Source organism: Muscardinus avellanarius, assembly GCF_963383645.1.
Source record: "Muscardinus avellanarius genome assembly, chromosome: 16".
Lineage (NCBI taxonomy): Eukaryota > Metazoa > Chordata > Mammalia > Rodentia > Gliridae > Muscardinus > Muscardinus avellanarius.
In genome coordinates, this window is record NC_137802.1 from 42,965,395 (window position 1) to 42,980,051 (window position 14,657).

Consider the following 14,657-nt stretch of genomic DNA (forward strand, 5'->3'; position numbering starts at 1 on the left):
GCCCTTTGCAACTCAGTGTGACTCTGTTTCAAAATAAAGAATATAATATAGGGATGGGGGTGTAGCTTGGAGGTAGAATGCCTCTGGGTTCCATCCACAGTACTCCCAAAATAAAAAAGACTAAACACTGCAAAAAATAAGAATAGAAAGAACTTACCTCAACATCCTTAAAGCAATATACAATAATCCCACACTCAATATCATATTAAACAGAGAAAAACTGTGAAAATTTTCTTTACAATCAGAAATGAGACAAAGGTGCCTACTATCACCATTGCTTTTCAATATAGTCCTCCAGATTCTTGCCAGAGCAATTCTTGCCAGAAAAATAGAATAACATCAAAGAAAGAAAAATAGGAAAATAAAAATTAAAATTCTATTTTCAGGTAACATAATCCTATATTTAGAAGATTTAAAAAAAAAAACCAACCAAAAGACTACAAGAACTGATTAACAAATTCAGCAAAATAGTGAGATACAAAAATCTAAACTGGATGTTGTGGTGCACACTTATAATCCCAGTACTTGATAGGCTGAGACACGAGGATCACAGGTTCTCAGCCAGCCTCAGATACTTAGCAAGACTTCCACAACTTAGTGAGACCCTATTTTAAAATAAAGAACAAAAAATAGGGCTAAGGATAAAGTTTGGAGGTAGAATGTCCCTGGGTTCAATCCCCAGTACAAAAAAAAAAAAAAAAAAAAATCAATCTTAAAAAAAGCTTTTCTATAAGCCAACCATGAAATCACTGAAAAAGAAATTCTGAAAACAATTTCATTCACAATAACTTCAAAACTAATAAAAAAAAACCTAAGAATAAACTTAACCAAGGTGGTAAAATACTTCTACAATGAAAATTATAAAAAACTAAAGAAAGAAATTGAAGATGATCTTAGAAGATGGAGAAATCTTTCTGCTCTTGCATAGGCAGAATAAATATTATCAAAATGGTTATTCTAACAAAAGTGATCTAGAGAGTCAGTACAATCCCAATCAAAATACCAATGACATTTTTTCACAGACCTAGAAAAATCAGCCATAAATTTCATATGGGAAAAACAAAAACAAAAACAAACCAGTATAGCACAAGCAATTCTCAGCAATAAGAGCCATCCAGAAAGCATCAAAGTTCCTGACTTCAAATTATATGACAGAGGTATAGTAATAAAAATAGCATGGTATTGGCACAAAGAGAAACATAGACCAATGGAACAGAATAGAAGATACTGAAACAAATCCACACACTTGTAGCCAATAAATTCTCAACAAAGGTGCCAAACACATATATTGAAGAAAAGACAGCATTTTTTTAAAATTATGTTAGGAAAACTGGTTATCCAATTGCAGAAAAATAGAACTAAATCCTTACCTCTCACACGGCACAGGAGTCAATTCGAGATGGAAATTAGACAAGAGACTTTGAATCTACTAGAGAAAGGCATAGCTCCAACACTTCAACATATAGACACATGTAGAAACTTTCTCAACAGGACGTCTATAGCTTAATAAATTAAAACAAAGCTTAAGCCGGGCGTGGTATTACGCTTGCAATCCTCGCGCTTGAGAGGCAGAGACAGGAGAATCACGCAGGTTTGAAGCCAGCCGTGCTGGCTTAAGAGACCCTGTTTCAAAAATATAAAATAGGTCTGGGAATGTAGCCCGGAGGTAGAAGGGCTTCCAGGAACCCCAGTACCACTAAATAAACAAATAAACAAATAAATAAATAAATAATAAAAAATAAAATAAAAAAATAAAAACAAAGCTTAATGGTATGCCGTTAAATTCAAAGTTTATGCACATCAAAAGAAAACACCAAGAATTTTTTTTTGTGTGTGTGGTCCTGGGTATGAAACTCAGGGGCATTCTACCTCTGAGAAACACCCCCAGCTGGTGGTATTGGGGTTCCTGGAAGCCCTTGTACTTCTGGGTTACACTCCCAGACCTATTTTATATTTTTATTTGGAAACAGGGTCTCTTAAGCCAGCGCTGCTGGCTTCGAACAAGTGCGATCCTCCTGTCTCTGCCTCCCAAGAGCGGGGATTACAAGCGTGTGCCACCACGCCCGGCATATGTTTTATTCTTTATTTTAAAATAGGGTCTCACTGAGTTGCAAAGAGCCTCTCTAGGTAGCTGAGGCTGGCCTCAAACTTTGATCCTCCTGTCTCAAACGCTGGGTTTACAAGACTGCACCATCATGCCCAGCACCATCAAGAATTTAAAGAGAGAGCCCACAGAATGTGAGTTCTTTGTCATTTATTTCTCTCATAGAGGACTAATAACTAGAATATATAAAAAAAAACTTAAAACACTTTATACTAAAAATAAATTAAGAAATAGACAATTGAACCAAATAGACACTTCACAAAAGAAGAGATTCAAATGATCAATAAATACATGAAAAATGTTCACCATAATTAGCAATCAGGGAGATGCAAATCCAAACCATATTAAGATCCTATCTAACCCCAGTAAGAATAGCAATCATCAGAAAATCAAAAAACAATAAATGTTGGCAAGGATGTGGGGAAATTGGGAGTCTTCTACACTGTTGGTGGGATTGAAGATTAGTTCAGCTTCTAAGGAGACCAGTGTGGAAATTACTCAGAAAATTGGAACTGGATACACCATATGATCCAGCTATTCCACTCCTGAATATCTTTTCAAATAGATTGAAATTAGATAATTACAGTAATATATACATATATATTTCTATACATGTTCATATTTTGGAGAATTTGGTTTGGGGTTTCCAATTTTTAGATTAGGGACACTCAACCTATACCTTTTCACCATTATAGGCAACAATATTATAAATATTTTTGCCCCCACAAATATATGCCCTTTCTTAAAACAAATTTTAGAGAAGAAATTTTCAGATTAGAAGCCTATAATTTTATTTAGTTATCATTCACATGTTGTTTCTGAAAAGTATCAATACAATGTATGAGATTTCAATATTCCTCTAATACTGTTAACTGTAATATGACCAGTCTTTTCAAACTTTGCCAAGTTCAGAAGTACAAAATATATCAAATAATATCTTGTTTATATAAGAAGGTACCACTACCTACCATCCTAACCTGTGTGGCAAGGAAGGGGAGTGGTGTGAAATACAGGAGAAAACACATCAGAAATTGTTATGTATACATATCAATGTATCAGTTTGAAGCTCATTGGTATTGCAAATAAACTTCTTAAAAAAGGGCCTAGTATTTTAAGTTGCTATCCTTGGATGAGACTAGGTATTTTCTCATAGAACTGGGGATAAAATAGTTCAATACAATAGGGCTTATCATAGAAAATGGGAGGAGCAATACACAATATAAGGTATACGAGGCCCTACAACAACTACCAATATTTCAGAAAATTTAAAATGGTTAAGTATAAAATTTATCCCATTATATTTTCTGCTTTTGTTTTCACTCCTGGGAGAATTTTCTTTGCCTCCATACTTGAAATTCATTCGCTACTGTTTTCTTCTAGTGCAAATGCATCCCATTTTCCAAAACTTATTTTGGCATAAGGTTTAAAATATACTCTAATTTTATGTCAATAATTAGCCACTTATTCAAGTACTAGTTACTCTACTAACTTGGCACCTCATTCATTTTTTTAACTTTTTATTGGTGCATTGTAGTCATACACCTTCATGGATTACAAGAGGGTGAAGGCATACATGCATACATCACCTCATCAGCCCTGACCCACTTTCTCCCCATTCCCTCCCCCTCCCGCCTTCTCATGTTTGGCTTAGTGATTGACTTTGATGTACATCATGTTAATGTTACATCATGAACATTAGAGAATTTTCCCCTCCACCCCTCATCTATAATATCCCCTTTTTTTGTCTAGAGTTCCTTCTATCACCAGTTTTCTCCATAGCTTTTGAATATTAGAAAGAGAATCCAGTTTCTTATTTTTGTGACTGACTAATTTCACAGCATAATGTTCTCCAGTTCCATCTATTTCCCTATAAATGACATTATTCTGTTTTTTTATGGCTGAGTAAAATTCCATTGTGTACATATCTCACAGTTTTGTGATCCATTCATCATTGATGGACATCTTGGCTGGTTCCATAGTTTGGCAATGGTGAATTGTGCAGCTATGAACATAGATACACAAGCATTAGTTTGATATTTGGTTTCCATTCTTTTGGGTAGATACCCAGAAGTAGTATTGCTGGATCATATGGTAAGTTCATTCTCATTCTCATGAGGAGTTGAGAATAGAGCAGTCAAACAGGCATGTACACACACAAAACAAACAAAACAAAATAATACAACTCTATAAATATATGAATATTCAGCTGACTGAGCCTCTGCAAGTCTCTCTCTGTGCAGACTCTGAGTGTCACTGGCATCTTTCCTGATGCAAGCCTGGTTCTCTGGGTCTTTCTCAGTCTATGAAAATGGCCAGTATCAGTGGGGCTGGATCTAATGTTAAGTTTAGGTCACTCTCCATGCTTTCCACAGATGTAGAGGAGTCTCTTTCTCTCCCTACCTCCATGGGTGTCGGATACCTCTGAGGCCAAACTCAATCTAAGAGTCTCTTTCTGCACAGCTAGTGCTGGGCTAGTCTAACTTTTCCCCATTCACTATGATTAGGTGGTCTGTGATGATCCCAAAGATCCTACTAGTTGGATTTAGTGTTAAATGTAGGTCTCCCTCAACACTTTCTACTGATGCAGATCCTGATTCTGTCCAAGCCTCTGCTATGTTCAGCAGCAGACTCTACCCCAACCTTCGCTCTGCGGCAGCACAAAGTCTCAGACACAACTGCATGAGTCCCTGGGGGCACCATACTGAGTGTTCTTCTGCAGGGACAGTGGCTTCACTTACAGTTTTGCTGGGTGCTGGTCTGGATCTCTGTAGGGCATGGTAAGCTCAGCCGCTGCCACTGCTGCAAGTTGGAGACTCTAACTCTACCTTCGCCAGGTTAAACGGTAGTCTCAGACCCAGGGAACTGATGAGGCGTTGTGAGTCCCTAGGGGCATTGTGCTGGGAGTTCTCCGCAGGGGTGGTGGCTTCACTTATGGCGTTTCTGAGTGCTGGTCTTCATCTCTGGAGGACGTGGTGAGCTTGGCCATCACTGCTGCAAATTGTAGCCATTGTTTGCAATAGTAAGAACTGATGACTTACAATTCCACTAATTCGCAGCTGCTTACTACAAGTCCTTGGTGGTTTTCCTGTTAGTCACTGGAGTTGGGTGCTGTGAGGCAAAATGGCACTGCTGTGGCGCCCGCGGCCCTTAATGCAGACAGCTTTCTTTTCTGGTGTTGAGCGCTGCTCTGGATCTCTAGAAGGTGTGGTGGGTTCGGCAGCCACTGATGGAAGTTATAGCTGGTATTTGCGCAGAAGGAACTTATAACTTAAAATTCTGATGAGCTGCAGCTGCTTATTTCAGGTCGTTGGTTTTTTTCCTGTTTGTCTCTGCAGCTGGGTGCTGTGAGGCAAAATAGTGCTTCTGTGGTGCCTGGGGCCCGGAGACAGGCGGATTTCTGCTCTCTAATTGGTCTTGTAGCCTTTTTTTCCTGTCATCTTTGTTCTTTTTAAGGTTGTTGAGTTTTCTAACTTTTGTAAGAATGCTGTTTTTAAAGCAATGGAGATCAAGTATCAGCAGGACTGGTACATGCCTCTTCTCTAGGATCACCATTTTCCCAGAAGTCCACCTCATTCTTTGTTACCTCTGCTTCTCAAAAATGTGCTTTACTGAACTTTTTTTTTTTTTTTTTTCTGGTACTGAGGATGTAACCCAGGGGCATTCTACCTCTGAGCTACACCCCCTACAGGCCTATTTTTTATTTTTATTTTTTTATTTTGAAACAGGATCTCACTAGGTTGTGGAGGGCCTAAGTAGTTGAAGCGCACCGTGAACCCTGATCCTCCTGTTTAAGCCTCTCAAGTACTGATTACAAAAGTGTACCACCATGCCTGGCTGTTACTAAACCTTTTTATTTTCACCCAGTGATCTGCTAGTCAATTCTTGTGCAACTCTCATGATGTGTCAATGCTGTAATTTTGGAATATATTTTAATACTTTTGAGAATTAAGCTCCTCCTGCTTACATTTTATTTTGTTGTGTTTTTATTCTTTCTGGCTAAATATTCTAGGATATGTTGTATATTTGGTAGAAAGTAATATAAATAATCTCATGGAGATTATGACTAGTTCTATGTTTGTACCTAAATTATAAAAGATGAAATATTTAGAATATGGGATGTTTTTCTTCAATTACACATGTCTAGTTGCATATTTAAATCTTTTGGTTTTCTTATTTTAGTGGTTAAGAAGAATCTGTAGATCTTTTTATGCATGAATGCTATTAAAAGAGTTAAGTGGCTTTGACTGATTAGAAATGAGGGCAGGAGTACTTCATTGAAAGCTAGAAAATAGAAAAATGTATTTATTAACAAGTAGTTCTCAAATTCTGCCCAGGAAGTGGAGTTTAACGTGTGTGTGTGTGTGTGTGTGTGTGTGTGTGTGTGTGTGTGTTGTAACTTGATATCTAGTAGCAATGGTTTCTATAAATTAGTATTTCAAGGACAGAATAATCATACAAAATACTGTCAAAAACAATATTTGAGGAGGACAGGATTTTGAGTGCCTTTTATTTCTCACTTAAAATTTAAGTGTTATTAGAATAAGCAGTTCAATGAGAAACAATTTTTTACCCAGCTATATTCTAGCTTTATTCTAAGGACAAGCATAGATGAAGTTCTGCTTAACTGTCTATTGAAAGAATAATGGGAAGATAGAAAGATCATTTTACAAGATGCAGGTGGAAATTCAGAGTCAGCTATTTTAAAATTTATGAACAGAGGCACTAATTTAACTTGTGATGGGAACAATTTTATTTCCATTCCCACGAATGCTAATGGCCACATTTTAGTTATTAAAATTAATCTGACTCGATTATATGATGTGTGCCTGCATTCAGCTGGACTGATTGATAATAGCAACAAGCCTTAAGTATGGTTTTGTGATATGTGACACTCTACAGCTATTAACAGCAAATCAGAAAGGGCTGACAGAGTGTCCTTTTGACCTCAAATGCAAAGCCCATTAAAAATCAAGGATAAAGCCGGGCGTGGTGGCTCACGCTTGTAATCCCCGCGCTTGGGAGGCAGAGACAGGAGGATCGCGCAGGTTTGAAGCCAGCCGCGGGTGCTGGCTTAGGAGACCCTGTTTCCAAATAAAAAATATAAAAATAGGTCTGGGAGTGTAGCCCGGAGGTAGAAGGGCTTCCAGGAACCCCAGTACCACCAAAAAAAAAAATCAAGGATAAATTATATTCTAAAGATAACATCATCATTTACTCAACAAATATTTATTGAATTTATGCATAAAGTTATACTTCAGGAAGGTAAACTAGTGTATAAGGACTTCAGTGTATGTCAGGAACTGTAAGCTTTTACTTAACTTTTCTTATTTAATTCTCATGGCCAGAATGTAATAATGGATGTTGTGATTACAGTTTACAAATGAAAAAAAGTACTAATTTAACAAGGTCAATTTGCTCATAGTCAAACAAAAGATAAGCCATAGTGTTATCCTTCAAATTTATATCTTTTTTAATACTGGATCTCAGTTCCTTTCATGATGTTCAGTTCCTAGTTGATGAGTGAATTCTAAGAAGCCCAAGATATTATTTGATCCTATTCTCAGAAACCTGCTAGCTAATTTAAAGACAAGATGCTACAAGTGGTCATTCATTCTACAGACATGTAAACCTCAACAATGGACAATGTTTTATGAAGGTGGAGAAAAACTCAATTCAATAAAACATGCAATTTATATTGAGAAGTTTATAAATTATATTCCTTTGTGCTTTATGAAAAAAATCATTTGTGCTTTGTAAAGTCTATATTAATTAAATGCTTTGTTCTTCATAACTCTTAGTAATAAGATGAAGCCTGAAGTTTTCCAAAAGATGGCTAATTTTTGACAATTACAAACTTAATCAGGGCTTTAATTTAACTTAAAACATAGGTGTTATCTAGTGAGGTTTAAGTGGAAATCGAATTCATGAATTTTCTAGTTCTGCCTTATGTGTGGTTCAGTATCTACAAGACCATGAAGTACGTTATCTCTTGGGCCAAAATAGATCAAGTTTTTCATATGCCACTTGGGAATTAATAGTATATTCATTGTATCCAAAATGAAAGACCAGTTTTATAACCCCAAACTTCCTCTTCCAAGTTTTTCATCTCATTGAGTGGTAGTCTGAAAACCAGAAGCTATTTCTGATGCCTTTCGTTTTTTTTTTCATGACACCATCATTCATGTTATCTATTAATGTATTCTTTATATTCTATACATGTCCACATATATACACATAAAGGCACATGTATTTCATTTTCACTCTCTACACTAAATTACTTCACTGCCACGCCCATCTGGTTTATGGTAGTAACAACTTAGTTGATCTCTCTGCTTCTATTCCTACCCACCCCTTGTCTTCTCTGCACCATTCCACAAATTCCTATCTTGCATCTTCTCTAAATTAAATTAATTGATGTCAAGTCTTTGAAATTCCACTTTTCTTAGAATAAAATAATGACTTTTTATTCTCTAGGGACCTATACAATAGATAGCTTTTTTTTTTTTTTTTTTTTTACAAAAAATAGTTTAGTACATGGTGACCATTATTTCAGTGTTGGGGCAGGTCAACCAAATGACCAAATTAGCAAAATCTATCTTTCAACCAGCAACTCATGTTAACATCATTTTTACCATATTACTTTCATTTGTTTTATATTATTTTGTTGTTTTAGAGTCTAAGAAATCAAATTACACAAGATATGTATTTAGTTATTTTGGGGACTGAGTCCTATTGAAAACTCTTAATGTAGAAGAAAGAGGTCCGGCATTAGAGTATGACTTTAGTTGGATTCTTGTTTTTAGTAGTTCCTATCTGCATATACTTAGTTCTTTCATGTCTCTGAGTCTTGGTTTATTACATTTACACTGGGAATAATAAATATAAACCTTACTAAAATGTTGTGTTAAAAGGAATTAATTTCCAAAAATAGGAACTTAGAGTAAAAATTAGTGTACTGTTAGTTTCCTTTTTTCCTAGCCTTATAATATAAAGTTCTTTATAGCTTGTAGTGGTCATTTCATTTTATCTCCTAACTAGTGCTTAATTAATTAATGTTACCAACCAACAATGCTTTTCTAAAGAGAACAACTAATCTTTATTCTGAAGTTACAATACCAATTTGAATACTATGTATGGAGAGGTTGAAAAAGCAGGGTAAGATCTGGAAGGAAACATAGCAAGGATTATGTGCGTGTTTTATGGTAGTAATAAACACATGATTTATGTGTTTCTATCATGCTAAACCAAATTATTATGTGTAACTACAATTCACCAGTAAATATTTTTTTAAACTCATCCCTAATATTCAATGTAGGGTTGAGGTCTGGGGAGGGGGCTTAGCCAAGAGCATTGCAGGTTCATAGCCAACCTCAGCAAATTACTGAGGCCCTTTGCACCATAGTGAAATCCTATCTCAAAAATAAAAAATAGCCAGGCGTGGTAGTGCACGCTTGTAATCCCTGCACTTGGGAGGTGGAGACAGGAGGATCGCGCTGGTTCGAAGCCAGCCTCGCTGGCTTAAGAGACCCTGTTTCCAAATAAATTATAAAATAGGCTGGGAGTGTAGCCTGGAAGTAGAAGGGTTTCCAGGAACTCCAGTACCATCAAATAAATAAATAAATAAATAAATAAATAAATAAATAAATACATACATACATACATACATAAATACATAAATAAATACATAAATAAAATAAAAAATAAAATAGGGCTGTGGATATAGCACAGAAGCAGTATGGACCTGGGTTCAACCCTCAGTATGTATGTGTGTGTGTATATATATATATATATATATATATATATATATATATATTTGTGTTATATATTTATATATGTAAAGAAAAATAATATCATGTTTTAAAATTTTTTTAATTATTCTTTTTACATTTTCAGTTCTGAGATTTTCTCTTGTTAATGTGCTAAGAACAGACACATGGCACAAATACCACCTGAAATCTCTCTCATCTCACATTTCAACTCCACTGGGAGCTGGTATTATAACACTAACAGGAGACTTCTTGTTTGATTGTTTCATGATAAACTGAGTCACAACTACATACTCTTCTGCAGTTTTTTTTTATTTTTCTTGGCCTTAATAAAAACATTTTCATAGCTTCCCTAGACTCCAAAGATGGAAAGATCTATTAATCTTCAGAGGAAAGGGGAGATTATACCACATTTTAGGGCAGGATACATTCCTTAAGGAGCTAGTTTAAGAATTTACTTTAATGCAATGAACTCTTTTGGAATTAGAATTACTTAATAGCAGGGATGATCGGTTAGAGTATTATCAGATCCATGTGAACCTCATGTTGAAGGTTTAGAAAGCCTTTCCTTGACAGGTTTGTTCAGAGGTCAAGTCCTGTGTGACCAGTCACATCTTGATAACCTTCATGAGGCAGAGTAGTCCATTAGAATATTGATGGATAAATTCACTCAAGAAGACTGACTATGCAGAGATGAAGGGATTAGAATGTAAGGTAGGAGCTAGGAAGCACTAACTCAAGAACCCACAATTTTCTACAGACCCATGATCTTCTCTTCAAACATTTGAAGAGAGAAGAAGAAAGGGTGAAGGAGGGAGAGAGGGAGGGAGAGGGAGAGACAGAGAGATTGACCCAATAACATCAGATTTTCCACTTAGAATTTGCCAGTATTGCAAACCTCTCCTTGGTGAAAAGTAAATGATGTATTACTTTGAAAAGACCCTGAATAAATATTATTTTGGCATCGGGGATTGAACCCAGGGGCATTCTACTCCTGAGCTACTTTTTTTCTTTATTTTGAAACAAGGTCTAACTAAGTTGCCGAGGGCCTAAGGAGTTGAAACTGTCCATGAACAATGATCCTCCTGTCTCAGTTTCCCAAGTACTGGGATTACAAGCATGGACCGCCATGCCTGCTCTCAATAAAGATTTTTTATGTTGAATTTCCAATGCCACATTAATATTTAACAGGTGGCTTGATGGCTATTTTGAAAATCAGGAATGCTTAGACAGCTCTTTTGAAAAATATATCATAGCAATGCCAAAAATTATGAAAAACGTACAGTTTAAAATAAAAAACTCAAAGTAGAAACGAAGAAGTAAATGAAAGAATAACTTATTGACAAATTTTATTGATTTACTTGTATATTTTTATAATTAGAATGTACAGAGGGTAAATATAAAGATAAGATCAGAATCCGAAACAAAAGTAGAATGATTATAATATTTGAGAATTGTATTGGTATTTGTGTTTCCAAAACAAAACAAGAAGGGGTGTTTTACATAGGAATATACACAGGTGTCATTATTGGATGAGAAAGCATATACCTTCTTTAGAAGAGAATGTTTTCCCTAGCACTGAAGACTGTAAATACATTAACTCATGGATATTTTCTTTTTCCTTAACAAAGTCTTATCAAGATATAACAGTAAATTGCAAGGACTTCAGAATATACTTCTGGAATTCAAAGACTCTAATCTTCTATATCATGTGACCTTTTTAAAATTACTGGAAATTGAATAAAATATAATGTAAATTTTAGAAAAAATATAAGGTAATATAAACCTAAAGAACTTAGCATGAACTTGATTCATAATAAGCACTGTCAGGTGGTGATGACGATGATGACGGTGGTGGTTATAGCTATAGAAAGGCCTATAATAAAAATCAGTAATTTTTCAATATCACCTTCTCCTGATTAGTCCAACTTCTAAGAGTTACATATTTTAACTATGAATATTAATTTTATAGTATTAAATAGCATTATAATATTTTATTTATCAATCTATGTATCCTACCTCTACCTTCTCTTCCTCTACTCCCATGTCACTGTTTGCATTTCTCAGGTGAACGACGCTTAAATTTCAAGGAGTATGCCTCTTAACATCCATTACTTATTTCTTCAAGCCAAGCAGTATCTCTTGACTCTTAGGTCATATAAAGAAAATTTACTTTTGCCATTATACAGAAGCTAAAAAATGTAGACTACCCAGCAATAATTTATACTTGCCTCATATAAGTGGAAATGACAAAGTATCAAATTTCAAAATAAAATTTTCCTGCAGAGTGTCTACAGTATCTAAACTAGTAGTATAAAGAATACTTTACTTTCTGCTAGATGTGACCCGATAAGAGAGGTTTTGCTAAAAACCAGAGACTATATAGGTGAGCTTATTCAAATATTATTCAGTTCAACCATGCCATAAACAGAAAACAAACCACACACTACTTAAGATTCTAGTGTAGATACTATGTGTTATTACATATTATTTGATACAAAGGTTTGACATTTTCAGATGGATGGTTTGACATTCTGTGCTAAGAAGGGTAAACACCTAAAATGTTCCAATAGTTGAAGTTTATTTGAGGCATATGGAAAATACAATGGATCAATGAATGGGCAGATGGAAAGATAGAGGGTGGATACATGATAAAACGAACATAAAAATATGCTGACTATGTATTTAGATGGTAGGTATATGTACATTAACTATACAATATTTTCAGCTATGCTGGTTGTTTCACGGTTTCTATACGATTAAAGAAAATAGAAGCTCCTAATTTTCTTCTACCCATATTGAAAATGCATTGAGGCACTTTGTCTGAATTCAGAGCTATATTTTTTCCAGAATAAAGATTATAACTTTTTTTTAAAAAAAAAAAAAGTCCTGGAGCCAGCTATGGTGGTACACACCTGTAATCCCAGTATTGGAGGCTGAGACAGAAGGATCAAAGATTCATGGCCAGCCTCAGCAACTTAGTGAGGCCCTCAGAAACTTAAGGAAATCCTGTTTAAAAAAAAAAAAAAAAAACTAAACGAGACATGGTGGCACACACTTGTAATCTCAGTATTTAGCAGTTTTGAGGCTGAAACAGGAGTATCTTGGTTCATGGACAGCCTCAGCTACTACTTAGTAGCTATGTGACTCAATGAGACCCTGTTTCAAAATAAAGAATGAGGACTTCCGGGAAGATGGCGACCGAGAAAAGCGGGGCTTAAGAGTCCCGCTAACAACCAATCTCCATTACCACAAAAAGAGCGCCTTTCATAGCCAGAAAACACCATCACCAGAAAAACAAAAAAAACCACCAGGCTCCAGAGAGAAAGCGGACTGAGAACAGAGCTCAGGGCCACAGAGGAGACACACGCGCCCGAGGACACGGCAGCAGCGCCATACTGTCGGCGGCAGCGGCGAACTCAACGGACGGCTACAGCAAGCCAGGTGAGCCGCTGCGGAACAGCCAGGCGGGATCTTTCGGCGCAGACAGCATTTAAAGCTCCCAGTGGCTGAGCTCAGCACACGCTACAGGGATTCAGAGTGGAAATCAAAACCAGAGAAGAAAAAATACACCAGCCTCACGGCCGAGGGCGTGGCAGAGGCGCCATATTGCCACCGGCAGCGGCAGCAGCAGTGAATTCACCGAGTCCAGTACAGCTACATCTGCGTACTCAAGAACAGTGAGTCAAATTGCGGGCCACAGAGGAGAAATCGCAGTATTGGGCCTCCTGGGACTTGACCCAGTGAGGGAGTGGTGGTGGCAGAGATATCACACCATAGGAGAACGTGCAACCTGGCACCCCCCATAGTTTAAAGCAGCCTCTATCGACTCCCTGGGTCGGAGACTCTGTGATACAACCCAGTAAAGGAGTAGTGGGGTCTGAGATAATACAGACTCGAGATCCAGAGCACCTTAAGTGAAGCCATAGTGACCCAAGGGAAGAACCCAGAGAAGGCACAAACCTCCGAAATCATGGGAAAGAGGAATAACACTGGAGTAATGAATGTGCACAACCCCACAACATCAGAACCTGATAAAACAGAAAATCAGAGATTTCTAGAAGATCAAATCAGGAAAATAACTGTAGAAATAATAGAGGTGCTTCGAAAAGAACTCAGAGAGAGCCAAAAAGAGATAAAGGATGCAATTAATGAAGTAAAGGCCTCAATTCAAAGCACAAACAACCGATTAGACCACATGGGGAACAGAATCTCGCTCTTAGAAGATGAGCAATCCAAAAATGAATGCATAGTTTCTAATCTAGAAAAAAATATCCAACAGCAGGAATCTGACATTGAAGAAATATGGGCCCATCTTAAGAGAGCTAACCTAAGAATAATTGGAATAGAGGAGGGAAAAGAAAGTGATACCAAAGGGATCAACAATCTCTTCAAGGAAGTAATAGCAGAAAATTTTCCAAATATAGAGCAAGAGGTTGATACACAGATCCAGGAAACTTATAGAACTCCCTTTAGACAGGATCGGAGAAGAGGATCCCCACGCCACATAATTGTCAAAATGACCAATGTGGAAGCCAAGCAGAGAATCTTAAAGGCAACAAAAACAAAGGGCCAACTGACATTCAGAGGCAAACCAATTAGAATCACTCCAGACTTCCCAAACCAAGTCATGAGAGCCAGAAGGGCTTGGAGTAACATATTCCAAACTCTGAAAAAAAACAACTTCCAGCCAAAAATTTCCTATCCAGCAAAACTTTCTATCAAATTAGATGGAGAAATAAGAAGCTTCTATGACAAACAGAAACTGAAGGAATTTATGTCTTCAA